At 38.9% G+C, this 20,640-nt stretch overlaps 2 long non-coding RNA genes and 1 pseudogene across 4 annotated transcripts in view; all 3 read left to right on the top strand.

Moving 5' to 3' along the window:
- The window catches only part of LOC309620134, a 687,819-nt gene that overhangs the window by 403,902 nt on the left and 263,277 nt on the right, over window positions 1-20,640 (top strand). The window lies entirely within an intron of this gene.
- The window catches only part of LOC309620116, a 424,458-nt gene that overhangs the window by 195,667 nt on the left and 208,151 nt on the right, over window positions 1-20,640 (top strand). The gene's annotated exons all lie outside the window — the stretch shown is intronic.
- LOC309620111 (histone deacetylase 1-like) lies at window positions 6,745-17,715 on the top strand (annotated as a pseudogene). The gene is made up of 2 exons: window positions 6,745-14,417; window positions 14,561-17,715. The product of its transcript is annotated as a histone deacetylase 1-like (transcript).

Genomic DNA, 20,640 nt, shown 5'->3' on the forward strand with positions numbered 1-20,640 from the left:
AACAACAAACTACCATTTGATCCAGCAATCCCATTTCTGGTTATATATCCAAAGGAAGTGAAAACAGGATCTCAAAAAGATGTCTGTGCCCCCATGTTTACTATTCACAATAGCCAAGATATTGAAATAACCTTGTCCATGAGTTGATGAATGGTTAAAGAAGGTGTTGTAGATATACGTACTGCCATTTGTGACAATTTGGGTAAAACTTGAGGGCATTATGCTAAGTGAAATAAGTCAGGCAGAGAAAAACAAATTGTTGTCACTTAAATGTGGAATCCAAAAAAAGCCCAGCCCATTAAAATGGAGAGTAGAGTGGTGGTTACCAGGGCCTGGGGAATGTAGGAAATGCAGAGATATTGTTCAAAGGGTACAAACTTCTAGTTGTAAGATTGACAAGTTCTGAGGCTCTAATGTACAGCATGGTGATCATAGCTAATACTAATGCATTATATACTTGAAAGTTGCTAAGACAGTAGATCTTAAGTGTTCTCCCCACAAAAAAGAAATGGTAATTGCATAATAGGATGGAGGTATTAGTTAATGCTATGGTGATAGGTAATCATTTTGCAATATATTAATGTATCAAATCAACATGTCTTACACCTTAAATTTACGCAATGTAATATGTCAAATATATCTCAATGAAGCTATAAAATATGTAAGTAAATAAAAGGAAAATGTGAATGCTAGGATAAGAATGTTATAATATGATGGTCTAGGCTGGAGAAAATGCTAGATATCTGGAATTTATTTATACTCCTAAATTTCCTCAGGCTGGGGTAACATATCTAATTTTCCATCCAACTGTGTGTTATCTGAGTGATGTGCAAGGTAGAAGTCAAAGAGAGAGTTATATATTTGATGAAAGAGGGAAAGAATTCTGCTTCCATTGTTCCCAAGTTTATTCCATGAATAAATAAGATCAATACCTATGTTAAGGCAGTATGGCCCCACTGCATCACTTAATCTCAAGGAAAACAATCTATTACATATTTAAGAATAGTTTGTCAGACTAAAGCCTCTGGTTGACAGAGTAACCATCAAAAAATTCTTTATGTGGGTGGAGTGGTGAAAAGCTCCTACCTCCCTTGATCAAAAAGAAAGTTTAAAAATGGTGTTATGAAAAAGCTGTTACAAACCTTAAAATAAATAACACATGTTAACATAAGAACATAGAGGTATAAGAACCTCTCATATAAGAACGGGAGAGGTAATTTCTAGTGTTGATTTTATAAAATAAATTATTAGTCTACAATAACATGTTAGGTGAAATATTTAGGGTAGTTTTAGTTCCCTTTTATAGTAACGTATACAAATAGGGAGACATTAGTTACAAATATCTGTGTTCATGTAAAAAGGAGCAGGGAACAAAAAAATGGTGTTATGAATCAGTTTTAAAAAACTGATGTCTAATTCCAGCTAAATTGTGTGTATATTTAGATACAACTTTGGTAATCTCACTAAGTGTCAGTATTTTGCCAAGTAAAAGCTCAAGAGGAAAGAAATAAGATTGAAAGAACTTCCTCTTCTGGAAGACCCATGAAAGTCACATGGGGAGGTATCTTTTCCTGTTTATAATTTAATTTTGTAGGGTGCTAGATAGACCTAGTGACAAAGGGGTGTAATTTGAGAATAATGATGCACAATGCATGACTTGTGTGGCACACTTCATTTATTCTGCCCTGTACTTGTATAATCATACTTTTAGGCTGATTGACTCTATAAGCTTAATACTCAGGATGTACACTTTGCTACCTTTTCTGGATATTTTATTAACAAAAAAGTTATATCATGCTGATCCAATTTCATGTTTCAGAGATCCAGCTGCAGAATAGATGATGAAGCCACATAAGTTATTAGCTTAGCTGAATGCATAAAAAAAATTTAATCAGTAATCAGTTTGCATATTTTAATGGAACCAGTGCAATGACTGTGATAATCAAAAAATACATATCAAACAAATTTATATTCTTAGTTTATTCTGAAGAGTGAATTAGTGCTATTAAGGCTGGTATTTTCAAAGTAAATAGATATTTGTGAACTTAAAAAGAGATAAATACCAGAATTTTTCTTCTGCAATTTTTGTTATTTAATCCTCCCTCTCCCCCCAGAAAAAAGTCTCCAGATATTAACACAGAAACTCTGTTTACCAGATGGGCAGCAGAACTATCCCCAAACCTATCCAACCATGAATTTGTCAAACATAGCAACTGGGGACCTTCTAGAAGAACATGATTGACAGAGACTCAGAGATGTAGACCCTTTGTTTGCACTGCTGCATACTTGGACCAAGGCTGATTGATTTCTGACTAAGAGGGTCAGTTGAATGGTTCAGGAATAGTTTCTTCACTACACATGTTGATGCAGTCAGTTTTCAGGGTATTACGTCAAAAATCTCAAGTGATTGGCTTAAAGAAAGTTTTAACTTCTGGTATCTAATTCAACAAGCCTCTATTATACCACTGTGTGCCAAAAACTATTTTAGATATTGGAGGTGGTATTGTGATCTTGTTACCTGTCTTCCAGGACCTTATACTTTAGCAAATGATTTAGGAAGACAGATGGATGCTTGCATAGCTAATAGAATGCAGAATGATAAGCAATAGAATATAACCCAGGGTTATAGAACATAGAGGATGGGTGTGAGAGGGGCTGAAAGAAAAGGTAAAATTTGAGTGGGCCTTGAAGGTTAGAAAGGTTGCTGACTCCAATAGCTGGCAATGACAGGCATTCCAGGCAGAGTGGTATTCTTCACATTTCTTGAACAGCAGAGTCCTTTTTCATTGAAACTGGAAAAAAGGTTTTTGTCAAGGTTAAATGTCCATTTAGAGATACTTTCATCACTTTTTCACTTTATAAAAAGTAAGCTGACTGCTGCTAGAAATCAGAGTCTTGACATATCTGCTGTTTTCAGGCTGCTGGTTGGACAGCACTGCTGCCTGTACTGTGCGCTTGCATAACTCCAGCTAAAACTAGGAACAGGGCCTCAGCCATGTATGCAAGAACAGAATAAATGAGGCAGATGTTTTCCTGACTTCTGCTCTTTTGAATCTGCTCTGTGCAGAAGGGAGACGTTGTTTGCTTCAAATTATTTAAGTACAGCACTTGTCACTTGTGTAATTCACTTACCACCACCAGATACGCAATTACTTTAACTGCGAGCCACTTGCATCTTAGTCAGTTTTACTGTCTAAAAATATGTCAGCTTTTATTTGAAGAGCTAAGATTGAAATTGTCACTTGGGGCCATTCCAAAACTTGGCTAATTGTGCACTTTAAGTAGAGTAATATTTGAATTAATTTTCCTCTTGGATTTTAAGAAAAATAATTACTCATGTCATGTTTTTCATTTATAACTATCTTTTTACATTATTTTTTAAGAATGAAAATTGGGAATTGGTTAGCATGAAAGGCTACACAACTTGTTCTACTGTTGGGTCTTGACTTACAACTTTATCTGAATGTGTTCTTTCTTGATGACTTCCCTGAGGATTTGATTAACTTCAGCTTATACTATAATCCTCATAAGCCAGTAGTGCATTGACTTCCCTATTGTTCAGGGAACTGAGACACAGAGAACAATATAGCTCTTCTGTGAATTATATCTTTTTTACACTAAATGTGGCCCTGAGAAATTGAATCCACCACTTATGACTGATTAGAAAACTTCTAAAGAACGGTTTATTCAACTTCAAGCTAGACAGGGTGACCTAGAAGGGTTTAGTTCAGGTGATGGTTACCCAGAATAGGTTAAAATATAGACATGACGAGAAGGAAGTTGGGTAGTTTCATCTAAAATATAAGAGCAGAGATTTAATGTTTACTGGGAACACAGGATGGTTTTGATGACTTAGGGATGAAGGGCCTGGAATTCTTTGCCATCTTGGGTTATTTCCAGGGTAAATGAACCATGGGATGTACCCACTTTGTTGCTCATCTCACCAGCTGCCCCTGTTTTCTTTGCAACTGGGTGTGGGCATATTCTTCACCTTAGTTGGCTGGACCCAGTGCTGACTTGGAGAAGCTTAGCAATGCAGAGTCTGAGAATGCAAATCTTCATTCTATGCCTTCTGTGTCAGCCTTCCTATCTTCCTTCAGTTCTTCTAAAACGCTATGCTCTTTCCTGCCTCAAAGGATTCAACTGTCTCTACCTCTCTCTCTCCATCCTTTGCCTGATCAATGTTTTGTCACTCTCCATACCTTACCTCTAAAAGTCACATCCTCAGGGAAACCGTCTCTGATATCCAGAGGAGGGCAGGCCCACTTTCTGTGATTCAGAGCATCCTGATCTTGTCCTTTGTAACACTGACTTAAAATGGTAATAAATAATTTATAATTATTTTTTAAAGTCTCCTCTCTGAAATGTATACTCCTTGAATGGAGGGACTGTGCTAGTCTCTGAACCTACTGTACCCCTGGCTCCCAGCACAGTGGCTTACATGTGGAGACCCCTTAGTACCTATTTGTTGAATGTATAGTACAGATTGAAAGAAGATCTGATATCAATCTCTTTGTTGCACAAGTTTTATCTCACAATATATTTCCATTGTTTTGCTTGATACTGGGAATGGATTAAGAGCTCTAAGGCAGGTGATGCAGTTGGTTTACTGTAAGCTGTATAGTCTTAGTGGCTGTCAGATTTGGATTTGAATCCTGTCTCTTCCACTTCAGTCAAGTGATAGTGAGAAATACACTTCATATCCCTTTACTTCCTTTTTTATTTGCATTTCTAAAATGGGAATTGGTATTATATCCACAGGGAGTGTGTAAGGGACAGCCTATATTGTTGTGTTACAATGAGGACATAGGATCTCAGGGAATGCTAACTGACTTCCTTCCTACCCTCTTTCTTTCATCCCAAAGCACATTTTGGTGTGAGACAAGTTAAATGAAGTTTAATATTTTATCTTGGTCCTTTAAAGAGCACAAAAATCACATCTAAAAGCATTACCTTTCAAATCAGAAAGAGTATTTGTGTTTTCTGAATGTTGGCCTGTTTATCATGAAGACTTGAAACTAACTACTTAATTTCTTTTGAGAATTATCAAATACTAAAGTGATGGATTGCATTGAACTGTCTCATCAAGAACTGACAAGGGGAAGGAAGCAAACTATTTTGAAACCAATGTCATATAATATTTACTCTTTGCTGAATAAAGGAAACCATTTTTAGTTTTCTGGTCAAATAAGATATCATGACCCTTGCAAAAGAACACCATATTTATGGCCAGTTATTAATTCAGTTACTAACTATCGAGCATCAACTATATGGCAATCATTGAACATGTAATGCTGAGTAAAATGCTAGGTCCTTAGTAAACTGTGATGTTGAACAGAGCGTGATAATCACAGCAATAGAGGTGCAAAGAGACAAGCTATCTATAGGGATAGATGAGAGATTGAGAGATTGAGAATTAGGATACATTTAATTATAGGTACAAATTCTACTGCCACCAAGTTTGTTTTTCTAAGATGCTGCTGCAGTAAACCTTTGACACACATTTTTTCCCCTCCATTTTGGAGAAATTGTCTAGTACTACTCACGGGCTATTAGAACCAGTGTTTCATCACTGTGGCAACTTTTTTAATTGGATAAATGTAGCTATTGCAGCATTTGACAAGGGAAAGGAATCACCCATAACCCACTACCATAACTAATTAGTGCATTTTGTTTTTGCATATTCACTTTTCATCTTTGTCTGTTGACATATATCTATGTTTTAATAGTCATAGTAGATACAAATAGATGGAGAGATATACCATGTTCCTGGATTGGAAGAATCAACATTGTGAAAATGACTCTACTACCCAAAGCAATCTACAGATTCAATGCAATCTCTATCAAACTACCACTGGCATTTTTCACAGAACTAGAACAAAAAATTTCACAATTTGTATGGAAACACAAAAGACCCCGAATAGCCAAAGCAATCTTGAGAACGAAAAATGGAGCTGGAGGAATCAGGCTCCCTGACTTCAGACTATACTACAAAGCTACAGTAATCAAGACAGTATGGTACTGGCACAAAAACAGAAATATAGATCAATGGAACAGGATAGAAAGCCCAGAGATAAACCCATGCACATATGGTCACCTTATCTTTGATAAAGGAAGCAAGCATATACAGTGGAGAAAAGACAGCCTCTTCAATAAATGGTGCTGGAAAAACTGGACAGGTACATGTAAAAGTATGAAATTAGAACACTCCCTAACACCATACATAAAAATAAACTCAAAATGGATTAAAGACCTAAATGTAAGGCCAGACACTATCAAACTCTTAGAGGAAAACATAGGCAGAACACTGTATGACTTAAATCACAGCAAGATCCTTTTTGACCCACCTCCTAGAGAAATGGAAATAAAAACAAAAATAAACAAATGGGACCTAATGAAACTTAAAAGCTTTTGCACAGCAAAGGAAACCATAAACAAGACCAAAAGACAACCCTCAGAATAGGAGAAAATATTTACAAATGAAGCAACTGACAAAGGATTAATCTCCAAGATTTACAAGCAGCTCATGTAGCTCAATATCAAAAAAACGAACAACCCAATCCAAAAATGGGCAGAAGACCTAAGTAGACATTTCTCCAAAGAAGATATACAGATTGCCAACAGACACATGAAAGAATGCTCAACATCATTAATCATTAGAGAAATGCAAATCAAAACTACAATGAGATATCATCTCACACTGGTCAGAATGGCCATCATCAAAAAATCTAGAAACAATAAATGCTGGAGAAGGTGTGGGGAAAAGGGAACACTCTTGCACTGTTGGTGGGAATGTAAATTGATACAGCCACTATGGAGAACAGTATGGAGGGTCCTTAAAAAACTAAAAATAGAACTACCATATGACCCAGCAATCCCACTACTGGGCATATACCCTGAGAAAACCATAATTCAAAAAGAGTCATGTACCAAAATGTTCATTGCAGCTCTATTTACAATAGCCAGGACATGGAAGCAACCTAAGTGTCCATCAACAGATGAATGGATAAAGAAGATGTGGCACATATATACAATGGAATATTACTCAGCCATAAAAAGAAACGAAATGGAGTTATTTGTAGTGAGGTGGATGGAGTTAGAGTCTGTCATATAGAGTGAAGTAAGTAAGAAAGAGAAAAACAAATACAGTATGCTAACACATATATATGGAATCTAAGGGAAAAAAAAAAAGGTCATGAAGAACCTAGTGGCAAGACAGGAATAAAGACACAGACCTACTAGAGAATGGACTTGAGGACATGGGGAGGGGGAAGGGTAAGATGTGACAAAGTGAGAGAGTGGCATGGACATATATACACTACCAAACGTAAAATAGATAGCTAGTGGGAAGCAACCGCATAGCACAGGGAGATCAGCTCTGTGCTTCGTGACCACCTAGAGGGGTGGGATAGGGAGGGTGGGAGGGAGGGAGATGCAAGAGGGAAGAGATATGGGGATATATGTATATGTATAACTGATTCACTTTGTTATAAAGCAGAAACTAACAGACCATTGTAAAGCAATTATACTCCAATAAAGATGTTAAAAAAATAGTCATAGTACACTCATCATTTTTAATTTTGTCTCTGTGTTAGTTTGCTAGGGCTGCCATCACAAAATACCACAGACTGGGTGGCTTAAATAGCATATTTATTTTCTAACAGTTCTGGAGGCTGTAAGTCCAAGATCAAGGTATTGGCATGGTTTTTTTCTTCTGAGAGTCATGAAGGAAGGATCAGTTCCAGGCCTCTCTCCATGACTTGTAGATGGCCACCTTCTCCCTGTGTCTTCACATCATCTTCCCTCTGTATGTGTTTGTGTCAAAATTTCCCTTCTTATAAGGACACCAGTCATATGGGATTAGGGCCCACCCTAAACACCTCATTTTACCTTAATCACCTCTTTAAATACCCTGTCTCTAAATGCAGTTACATTATGAAGTACTGAGGGTTAGGATTTCAATATGCAAATTGAGGGGGGCAGGCACAATTCAGCCCATAACAGACTCTTTTTTTCCCAGTCTTTTTTTTTCCAGCCACTTTTCTCTTTTGTTGTCACCTCTGTAGGGAGCATGGATTGATGGGGAGCAGAGGGTTCCATTAGGTTGATGCACTGGAATGTGCTTAACCAGTTCATCAATGTTGGGCATTTTAGGTTGTTTCTAGCTTTGTTGCTATTATAGGTATTGCTTTTTTAAGCATCTTTGTGCATACGGCTTCTGCTTTTCCTCAATTATACCCTTAGGTTGAATCCCCAAGAGTGGGATTACTGGGTTGTTCTTATGGCTCTTGATACATATTGCCATATTGCTTTTCAAATAGGCTATGCCAATTTATACAGCTACCAGCAGTATTTGAATATATAGCTTTGCTACAATACTGGCATTTGGTGTTATGGTTTAAATTCGTTAATTTGATAGGTGTAGAGTGTTACAACATTGCTGTTTTAATTTGCATTCCTTAAATTACTACTGGGGTTGTTCACTGTTGGTTTTCTGTCACAGATTAGAATGGTTCATATAAAATATTAGAAAACCTTTATCCAAACACTAATTGCAGAAGTCAAATTAATGCAAATTAATTTATTCATTAACAAAATTACCTTAGCACACTTTTGATGAGAATCTGTTCTGTGCCAGGGACTGTGTTAGGGGGTAAAAGATACAAAGGCAAATAGAATCCTTGTGTCTAGAATATGAGATACATGTTGGCCTTTACTGTCACTTAGAAGTTTCAAGGAAAAGAGAAGTTTAATAGATATCCCAAACTGACACTTTAACTTAAAATTGATCACTCCCCTGTGTCAGGATCCCACTAGAAAGAGATAACACATTCAAAAATGGTATTTGAAGAGAGTTCAGTGAAAGGACTATTTAGAGGCAAGGTGGTAACCAATAAGGAATAATGAAGCATCATAGAATTTGGCAATGGTGGTAAGCCTTGAAAACCATTTTCACCCCTAGGCCTAAAGGGACAATGGAGGGCAGCCATTATTGGAATGAAGTAAGAGCCATAGAAGAGGAGCCATCATAAGGGAGCTACAGCCTTAGTGCCCAACAGCACCGCCTGCCAACTCTCTCTCTTCCCTCCAATATTCTGCTAGAGCCTCCCAGGGGCTGAACCCAAAGGGAAGCCAGGGGATAAGGGAGCCTGAATGAGCCATCTAAGGATGTCCATCTACCAGGGCTTAAAGAAGGATGGAGAAAGGCAGAAAATGGATCTTGATGGGCGAACAGAGAATATCCAGCAGTGTCCATCCCCCACCCCCCCGAAAAGGAATAACACTGTTTCATGTACAAACAAGTAAGTTTGGAACATATACTCAGAAATTGACCTAAAATAACTTGCTTGAAACTAATGATGTCCAGCATCACTTGGGGCAGATTGCTTTAATGCTGCATGCCACTAGTAAGTTTGCAGCTGCTAAAGAAATGTTCTTATTTGGCAAGAAATGGGAATGGCAAGAGAGAGAAGCCTAATCAGATACCATACTGCTCCTGACCCAAGTGGGCATCTTGACAATGTAATGCCACATTGGGATAATTTAGGCGTTTTGATTGAAAGTTAGTCTCACACAGGTTACCTTAAATCATGGAGTTATTATAAATTACCATAGTAACCCTGCTCTGGGGCTCTGTTTCTCTGGGCCACCAAAGTGTCACTGTTGATACAGGGCTCTCTCTCTCTCATGGAATCTTGACTTCTTTCTCTTCAATTACAAATATTTTCTTCTGCTACCAACAAGAAGGTTATCTTATTATCCAATCAATTACTGGCAGGAAAGAGTTTGATTGGTCTAGCTATTACCTGATGGGATTAGCCCTCCTTGAATCAGGTGGTCCACTTGTGATACAGTAAGCGCTATCCCCTGCTCAAGCAGCCGCCCAGTGATGCTTTCATTAGCAGGAGCTATGGAAAGAGCAGTTTCCCTTTGAAGAGGACAATGAGAGTGACAATATTGGCACAAAGTACTCAGAGCTAACTGAAAAGCCATAAAACTTTCTTATCTGAAACAATCTTTCCCATATTCACACCAGTCAAGATTAATTGCTCCTTCCTATGGGCCTCCATAACATTTTAAAATAAGTTTATTGAGGTTTAACTGACATACAATATTCTGTACATGTGTAAAGTGTAAAAATGGATGATTTTTGACATATGTATACATTCATGAAATCATCGCCATAATCAAGATAATTAATATTTACATCAACATAAAATGTTATCTCTGTTATTCCATAGAGGGATAAATGACAAAGATCCTGCCCTGAAGGAAATGAATGTCAAGTGAAAAACATGGAAAGAACTCATTTCAGATGGGCTAGACAGAATGAAACTGCATACAGTGCACTGCGTTTTCTATTCAATTCCTGAAAGAAAGAATGAATCTTACTTACTTGGTGTGGATCCTGTGCCCACCCCTGGATCAACAACTGTGGCCAAGGGATCAGGATCTCATAGTATTAACATGACCACTGGTGGCCTATCGCCTCTGCATATAGGGGCCATTCCCAGAGAAAGGAGAATTGTAAGGTGGGGCACCATTCCAAGAGGTGTTTACTATAGGATGATAGAGGTTAAGAGACAACCAACATCAAACAAAATATGAACCTTAATTTCCTCTTTCTTACTCTACCATATCTGCATTATACTGTTGAACTTTCTGTCTGGTAGAAATTTTGATTGATAGTGATTTGCCTTTCTCTAGGAATTTGAAAACCCTACTTTTTTGACATAAAATTTGTATCTCTAATTAGCTGCCTTTAATTTCTTGTCATTCATTTTTGAAATTGTCCACTTCAGAGTTAATGCCACAAAATTTTCATGTCTACTCAATTCTAACCCTCAACGAAACACACACACACACACACACTCACACACACGTGCACATATACAGCCTGCCTCTCTCCAGGATTCTTTGTGTATCTGTTTTGTTTTGTTTTTAACCAGGCAATTTACCTATGTGCAATTGTGGGCATGATATAATGACTTTGTGGGTGGAGAATTCAGTTTGTATCAGTCTCCAAGTAGTTCTAAGAACCAGGAATAGAGAAAGTATTGTAGATTCTGGAGCTGTTGCTGTTTTGATCCTTAAACAGGATTAAAGGAAGAAAAATTAAAGAGACTGAGAATGGAGTCAACTAGGTTTTGTCTGGTCTGGAGATACGAGGATCGGAGCCATCTTTTTAAGGTTTTAAAGGGCATGAACAATTTCTACAAAAGGAATTGGGATTAGTTGTTCTTTTTGTAGCAAAACATCACAATACAAGGAACTGAATTTACATCAAAGCAGGAAATGTGTCATAGGAAGGAACTCTTTTGCTTGTTGGTATGTTAAGTCGGAAGAATGGGTAACTGAGGGTAAGTGGCATTTCTGCTTCCTGCAGAGCTCTAGAGAAGGGCAAATAATCCTACACTGTACCAAACTGTACTGATTCTACACTGTACCAAAGTTGAGGAAAACAGAAATTTTCTTAGACTTTTTTACAACTCTTCAACTCTGTTATTCCTGATGATTTCCAAATGCTACTCCATTAGCGGCAAGTATCACTTAAAGACTTCTCTGGAAAGAGAGACCTTGTAGGCTCTTTTCCAGGTCTTTTGTAGTTTAGTTGTCTCTCAAGTCAAGTAAACATTTCCTCACTGGATATTCACTTATTTGCACAATGCATAAAAATTAGAGATATTTTTGGATCTACTTATATATCACGTGTTGGGCTTAATTAGCCTAAAGTTTGAACAAATAATAGCATTTTCTTTTATGGCTCTCCACCTTGAGGATTGCAATAATTATTAATAGCAACAAGGGATTTCAATAGTGAAGATATTGGTTTAATAATAACTCAGAGTTCTTTAAAGAGACTCAGAGAGTCCACAGAGGCTCTCCCCTCCCTTCTCCAAAGTCATAAAATGACAGTAGCAAAGGAATTGGAGTGTAAAGAAATTTAAACTATCCTCTGGTGAAGAGCAGAGATGTAACTGTGGGTAGGCCTTGGGCTGGAGTTTCTACAGTGCCCCCACCAACCAAAAAAAATATAAAACCAGTCTGTTTAAGGAAAAAGAGGCCTCCCCTCATCTCCACCATATGCAGATGTCTTTCAAAAGACTTGACCAGCCTGTGGGAACAAAGTATTTGACCTCTGAGACACCATCCTAGCAGTGTTTGAAGGAGCTTGCTAATCTTAAGGACCATGCTACACATCACAGGAAAGGAAAATGGCAGCTTTTGACAAAGTACTCTAAAGGGAGGCTACCATGTGGTCTTTAGAAAGTTAACATTTGGCAGAGCTTGGCTAGACTGTGAGATCTTCAAGGGCAGAGAAGTTATTTGGTTTCCCTCCCCAGAGAGGATTATGGGAATGCAACATAATGGTTAAATTATAGACTGAACAAAGCCTAATTTGTGAGATAAGGCTATAGCTAACAAGGATATATTCATGTTTTCCAAAGGCAAATGGCTTCATTCACCCATTACTTACTAAGTACTTACTTCTGTGTTGTGCAGTGTGTTAAGAGCTAGGGATTCAGTCCTGATTAAGACATTATTCCTGTCCTAGAAGGTCTTACACGCTTGGGTAAGGGGTGGGGACTGACTAGTAAACGGGTGATTAAAATGCAGCTAGTCAGGTATTGCCATATGGGAAATATGGGGACAGTGGGGTGGAGTACAGAGGAGGGGCAAGCACTTTGCCAGGACTGGGCAGGGGAAAATGGAGGTAGGCATGGATTTTGGAGAATTTGCTATTTTGTATGCTCTGTGCCACAAGTCCTCTCTGTTAGAATGACTAAGAAATACTGAATGAATTTTAATTTTCTTTAATGTTCCAATTCTTTTTTAATATGTAACTAAAATTAATTTTTTGCAATGCACCATTACAGAAAAAGAAAGGAAAAAATTTCCAATTCCTTATTCAATATGTAATTTCCTACATGAATGAGATGGTGTCAAATGAAACACATTCATTCACTCAAAAAATTACATCTTAATGCCTCAAGAAGAATGTGAGCAAGAATTCACCAGACAGAACTTGGAAAATACTCCACCGAGGCCCACTGAGCTGTCCTTGCCAAGGCGAAGGACAGGTAATTTGCCGTGACTAATTGAAAAACATAAAGAACATTAATATGAAAAATGAAAGCATAATCCATGGTATAACAGGCAATGAAACCATTCGCATAACTGATTACTCTTCAAGGTAACATGTTCTTCCTCTCAGGAATCTTTTTCTTTGGCCCAGTCTTTTAAAAGCCTGCTAAAGTGACATCACTTGAAAGGTCATGGGAGCAGCTGTCTTTATCCTCGTGTCCAGAGAGTGATACTGGGATACTCATAATTTGAGAAAAGAATTATTAAAGAAAATATTTAGAGACCTTGGTGATGTTATATGTTCCATCTGAACATCCTGAGACATAATATTAAGAAACAATGATTGTAATATTAGTGTGTTTTAATTTGAAATGTAGTAGCAGGCTATTAGAGGACCTAGGGTTCAATCTTAGCTCCACTGCATGTTAGCTTTGTGTACTTGGACAAGTCACTTATCTCCACGTGATTCTCAGTTTCTTTATCAGTAAATTGGAGATAATATGATCTCCTCTGCTTATCTTGCAAGGTTGAGAAAAACCAAATAAAAGAGCACTGGTGAAAGCTTTTAAAGACCATAAAGATTAAACATAAAAGGATTATTAGGAAAATCCTGAATAATTTCTATGTTGTTAGGTTAGGTCATACCAGCTTATCAAAGTGAATTGTTTTGTACATATTGTTCTTCTTGAAGTTCAAAGAAGAATAGAGCAAATGATGTCCCTTTATAATATGGAAACCTTTGATCTTCTGAAGGTAGTTATTTCCATAGAAACTCTAAATCTGCTGTGGGAGCATCCCAAATGCTCATTTCCTCCCATGGCTTTGGGTGATAAAAGAGGCAGATACAAGGCAGAATTGGGAAACACAGTAGCCATTGTGTGCTGACAGGGCCAAGGTGACATATATATATTTTTTCAATGTGTTGTGGGCCTTGATAGCACATTAATGACTGGCTAGTGTCTTTACCCTGTGTAATCTTGTATGGACAATCTACCTGAAGTGTAGAGGGTGGTATATTGTAATGGCCAAGAGCAAGAGATTTAAGGGAAGGTAAATAATTGCTTTAGATCCTGGCTCTGCTATTTAATAGCTGTGTGATCGAGAGTAAGTTACATAAACTCACTGAGCCTGAGGTTCCAGGTTCCATTAAAATGGACATGACAGTAGTATACAACTCATTTAGGGATGTTGGGAGGATTGAATGAGTTAATATATGTAAAGAGGCTGAGCAGAGCCGCTGGCAGGAGGGCAGAGGGACCTACAGAGGGGAGCAAGATGGCGCAGACTCAGGGCACCAGGGGGAAGGTCTGTTACTACTACGACGGGTTTTTGTGAGAATCCAGTAAGAAAATGAATGTGAATGTGCTTTGACACCATAAAGTGTAACGACGTGCAAGAGGTGAACCGTGACTTACAATAATTCTGAGTAGTGATGGTTATTTTTCTGTTGTGGGAGTGAATTCCCTGGGTATAGTGAGGGGATATTGGAAATTACATTGGATTTAGTTTCCAATTATGTTGGATATTATGGACAAGGCCACCCAATGAAGCCTCACTGAATCTGCATGACTCACAATTGGCTCCTTAACTATGGCCTCGACTGGAAGATGGAAATTTATCACCCTGCAAAGCCAATGCTGAGGAGAGAACCAAGTACCACACTGATGACTACATTAAATTCTTGCGCTCCATCCGCCCAGATAACATGTCCGAGTACAGCAAGCAGACGCAGAGATTCTGCGTTGGTGAGGACTGTCCGGTATTTGACGGCCTGTTTGAGTTCTGTCAGCTATCTCCTGGTGGCTCTGTGGCAAGTGCCCTGAAAATAAACAGCAGACGGACGTCGCTGTGAATTGGGCTGGGGGCTTACACCATGCAAAGAAGTCCGAGGCATCTGGCTTCTGTTACGTCAATGTCAGTGATATTGTCTTGGCTATCCTGGAACTGCTGAAGTATCACCAGAGAGTGCTGTATATTGACATTGATATTCACCATGGCGATGGCGTGGAAGAGGCCTTCTATACCACAGACCGAATCGTGACTGTGTCCTTTCATAAATATGGAGAGTACTTCCCAGGAACTTGGGACCTACGGGATATTGGGGTTGGCAAAGGCAAGTATTATGCTGTTAACTACCCGCTCCGAGATGGGATTGATGACGAGTCCTATGAGGCCATATTCAAGCCGGTCATGTCCAAAGTAATGGAGCTGTTCCAGCTCAGTGCAGTCGTCTTACAGTGTGGCTCTGATTTCCTGTCTGGGGATCAGTTAGATTGCTTCGATTCGACCGTCAAAGGGCAAGCCAAGTGTGTGGAATTCGTGAAGAGCTTTAACCTGCCTATGTTGATGCTGGGAGGAGGTGGCTACACCATTATAATGTCTCCCGGTGCTGGACTTATGAAACAGCTGTGGCCCTGGACATGGAGATCACTAATGAGCTTTCATACAACGACTACTTTGAATACTTTGGACCAGATTTCAAATTTCACATCAGTCTTTCCAATATGACTAACCAGAACACTAATGAGTACCTGGAAAAGCTCAAACGGCGACTGTTTGAGAACCTGAGAATGCTGACCCGCATACCTGGGGTCCAAATGCAGGCCATTCCTGAGGATGCCATTCCAGAGGAGAGTGGTGATGAGGATGAAGAAGACCCTGACAAGCACATCTCACTCTGTTCCTCGGACAAACAAATTGCCTGTGAGGAAGAGTTCTCCGACTCTGATGAGGAGGGAAAAGGAGGTCGCAAGAACTCTTCCAACTTCAAAAAAGCCAAGAGAGTCAAAACAGAAGATGAGAAAGAGAAAGACCCAGAAGAAAAGAAAGAAGTCACAGAAGAAGAGAAAACCAAGGAGGAGAAGCAAGAAGCCAAAAGGGTCAAGGAGGAGGTCAATTTGGCCTGAACAGACCTCTCCAGTTCTGGCTTCTTGCCAAGTTCCCCACCTTTATCTTGCACCCCCTCGGATTTTATATTTTCTATTTCCCTGTGTATTTATATAAAAAATATATTAAATATAAATATCCCCAGGGACTAGACAGGAACCAGGGCCCTGAGCTCAGGGCACATGTGTTAGGTGAAGCTTTTCTAGTAGCTCCCTCACCACCCATCCCTCCTGAACTCTTAATTTTGAACCATAACGGGTGCCAGGTCTGGCTAGAAGGGATACACTTAAGCACCCATAGGACAAAATCTTGAAGTGCCTGCTTAGTAGCTTTGAAAAGGTGCCCTTACTGAGCATTTTAGAAGGGGTGACTGGATCTTCAGGGACTCCCTGGTCTTTTCAGGCTCCTTAAGGTAACATCAGCCATTTTTAGATTGGTTCTGTTCTCATACCTTCCCACTGGCCCCCAGGAAGCCAAGAAACTCACACTGCCTGCCCTCTCTGTCCTCCCCCAATTCCGCAGGTGAAGATTGGTAGTCTAGTTTCCTTTTTGAGATACTGTTTTCATTTTTGTGAGAATCTTTGTAATAAAATGGTACATGTCTATACCCTAAAAACTGTTGATACAAAGAGACTGAATGCTTGGTATTCAACAGATATTAACTATTTTATTCATTAGCCCTCAACATCTGGGATGGATGGGAACGGTAAGAAGTTGTTTCAGGTGAGAACCATCACATCGAATTATGGAGATAAGAGAAGGAGCAATAGAAACAGTGATTGAAAACATAGCTCTGGCATCGTAGAGTCTAGGTTCAGATTCCAGCTCTATGTGACCTTAGACAAGTCAGTTAACTCTCAGAGCTTCACTTCAAATCATGAGGATCATATTAATTGCTTTTTCACAGGGCTGTTTTGAAGGATCAATTATGTGATGCATATGAAATGCAAAAAAGGATTGTCCCAATCATGTGCATCTGTTATAATTCCTATCATAAGTGGTCTTCTGTCCTTCCATCTTTCGCCGTGGGCAGAACTGTGAAGTCCTAAACAGTCTGATCTCATGAGTTGAGTCCCACTGAGTTGGAATGAGTGCAAATGTACATGTAGACTCGTGTCCTCCTTTGTACTGTCCTTGAAGGATAGGTCTGCTAAAAAGTGAAAGATACCATGCATATATGGCCAATTGATCAAAGGTGCCAAAGCAATTTAGTGGAGGGAAAATAGTCTTTTCAACAAATAGTGCTGGATCAACCAGATATCAGTACAGGAAAAAAGTGAACATGAAATTTTACCTTGTGCCATACACAAAAATCACCTCGAAATGGATAATAAATGTAAATGGATTCTAAATGGAACTAAATGTAAAACCCCAAACTCTAAAGTGTTTAGAAGACAACATAGGAGAAAATCTTTGTGACTTTGGGGTAGGTAAAAGTTCATAGATAGAATACAAAAAGCACAAAAGTATTTAAAAAATGATAAATTTAATGTTATCAAAATTAAAAACTTTTGCTCTTTGAAAGATATTGTTGAGAAAATGAAAAGTCGAACCTTGGAATAGAAGAAAATATACACAGCACTTATATCAGACAAAATACTTATATCCAGAGTATATAAATGCCTTTTACAACTCCTTAGTGAGAAAACAACCAATAAAAATGGGCAAAAGATTTGAACAGATATTTCATGAAAGAAGATGGCCATGAATAGCCATCAAATGAATGATACAACCTAGGCTGAATTTAGGGGATGTTGTATGGACTGCATTAACAGTTGGGCTGGCATTTGAGGGGATGGGCAGGGAGAGAGGGCAACCCTGCTTCTTTCCACCGCCTCTTCCCATACATTTCTCTATTTTCTCCTTTCCTTTTGCTTCTTATTATCCCCTTGTCCTGAGGAGGAAAGCTTTTGGAGGGCTCAAGTTCAGTGGTCTGTATTTGTCCTAAGGTCATACAGCTGGTTGTAGGCAGAACCAGAAGCCAAAGCCTAGCGTCCTGACTTCCTGGGTGCAAATTCTTCATGGGCCAATGAAAGGAGTGTGGCCTGGGGTGCCATGGGCCTGGTTGGTTTCCCTTTCTTTCCACCTTCAGATTAAAGTTGTGTGGTTCTTTAAAACTGGCAGTCCAGCAGAAGTAGAGCCAGTGTTAGTTGCTGAGATCTAGTAGGTGTTTCTGTTTCACCCTGAGTGGCAGAATTACACCTTAGCACTTTGGGCATAGATCAGCATTGGCTTTTGGCTCCCTGAATCAAGGCATAAATTTATATTGCTGTAGCAGAGTTATGCTTTCAAGCTGATGTTCTCAATTATTTGTAAAGTTTTGTAAAATGTTTCTCTCTTGCCGGTCTGAAAAAAAAATTGTTTCCCCAGAACTGCCTAGAATCATCTGCCACTAACTAGCTGTGTGACCTTGGGCAGTCACATCCCTCTCTGCACCTCAGTTTCCTCATGAGTAAGACTGGGGATTGAACTAGTTGATCTCTGAGGGCCCTTCAGATTTGACATTTTCTACGGTCTCTTGTTCCACGATTCTGTCAACTGCCTTAACATTGAAATGCCGCCAACATATATTTAGATATATTTTTTGCTGTCGATTTGCAGTCTCTGGGATTCCTCTGCCTTGTTTATTGCTTCCTTAGAGCTGTATTGCATAATTTGCCTGCTTAGGATCTTGCTGTTTCCTACAGATGGTGTCTGAAAGGTGAAGACAAGAGTATTCAGTGCAGGAGCCCAGCCACAGACTCATCCCTTTCTGACAGCAAAGGTATGTGTTTCTCCCTTTTCTTGTCCTCTGCCCCTCTTCCAGTTTGTTCCATTGCTACATTTGGGTTTTATGATTACATCTGCAATAGCAGGCACAGATGTTTTTCTCACTCAATTGTATGGTTAATGGTGAAACGGATTTTTCGAGCAGATGCTCACATGTGGATGCTATTCTTTTCTCTCCTGACACATTCTCTACACAAACAGCAGATTGTGTGTCTGGTGTGAGTTTGAGCCTACCAAGAGAAGAATTCAAGCTGAATAACACTGGGCTGATTTTCAAGCTCCTAAAAAAATAATGCAGGCACTAAATTTGACAAACTCTTTGTAGCGCCCCTGCAGCCCAGATCCAGACCTGTATCTCCAGCCTTTGCCAGTTTTACATGAGGAGGCCGAGAGTAAGCATTTGTCCTTTGAAGGGCTGTCTTGTGAAGGAAAACGATAACAGATTCAATTTCAAAAGAGCTGGACTCAGTTGCTCTGTCACTGTGACTTCTGAGACTCAAGGCATGTTATTTAACCTCTGTTTCTTCATCTATGAGATGGAACTGACAATACAAAGCTGGTGTGGATCATTGAAAGAATTGCCAAGTAGCAGAGGTCCCTGCTTAAGTCTAATCCATGTCCACTACTGGGCATGTATGGCTAGTTGGAACTGACTGACCAGAAGTCTATTTGCACAAAGGACTGAGAAGACTCCAGGGAGAGAGGCACATCTGTGGAAGGGTTAAGAGTTTGGGTTTAACCCAAATTTCAGTAGTGCCAGAGTTTCTCATCCTGAGCACTATTAAAATTTTGGGTCAGATAATTGTTTATTGTGATGGCTGTCCTGTTCATTGTAGGATGTGTAGCAGCATCTCTGGCCTCAACCTAGTAGTGCACCCCAGCCCCCCTCAAAGTTGTGACAACTAAAATTGCTTCCAGATATTGCCAAATGTGCTCTAGCGTGGTAGGGGTCCAACTGAGAACCACTGCCTTAGAGGCTCTGAATACTGGCTTTAAATTCACTTACTCAATGTCATGCAGCTAGTAAACCCCTGTGCTTCAATATTCTCATTTGTAAAATGGGGGCTTAGCTATTTTGCAGAATTGATTGTTGAGTGAATTAAAATAACAGATTTGTACAAACCTTGGCACATAGTAACACACTAACTCCCTACTACCATAGGACCTTTGGTTGTTTCTTTACCTTTGTCTAAGATACGCTCTTTCTCTCACCCTGTGTCTATCTTGTTGTCTCCAACTCATCCTTCAGATCTCAACTAAAGAGCCATTTCCACGGGGAAGCCTTCCTTGATTCCTCAGACTATGTCAGAGTTCAGAGGACTCGTAGCACTTATTTTGTTGATATTATACATTATAAGACTTGGGGGATCATTTCATTAACATCTGTTGGACTGCTAGACTGTAAGCTTCATGAGGGCAGGTGCTATGTCTCTCTTGTTCACTGTTGAATTGTCAGAGCTCAGGACAGAGCCTGAAACAAAACATGCATTTAATAAAACATTACTGAAGGAAAGGAGGAAGGAAGAAATGAAGAGCTCAACAAACATTGCAAATATCATTAAACTTTAATTCCTCTAAGGAGTTATAGGCAGCTGATCAGTCCAGTAAACAGAATTCAGTGACAAGAGAGAAACAGTAGTTTTTTTTGTTTGTTTGTTTTTATTGAAATATAGTTGATTTATAGTGTCATGTTTCAGGTGTACAGCACAGTGTTTCAGTTATATGTATATATGTGTATGTATATATATGTGTGTGTAAATATATATATATATATATATATATATATATATATATATATATATACTTTTTCCAGATTCTTTTCCCTTATAAGTTATTACTAAATATCAAGTATAGTTCCCTGTGCTATACAGTAGGTCCTTGTTGGTTATTTTGTATATA

The sequence above is a fragment of the Balaenoptera borealis genome (assembly GCF_965194805.1).
Source record: "Balaenoptera borealis genome assembly, chromosome: X".
NCBI lineage: Eukaryota > Metazoa > Chordata > Mammalia > Artiodactyla > Balaenopteridae > Balaenoptera > Balaenoptera borealis.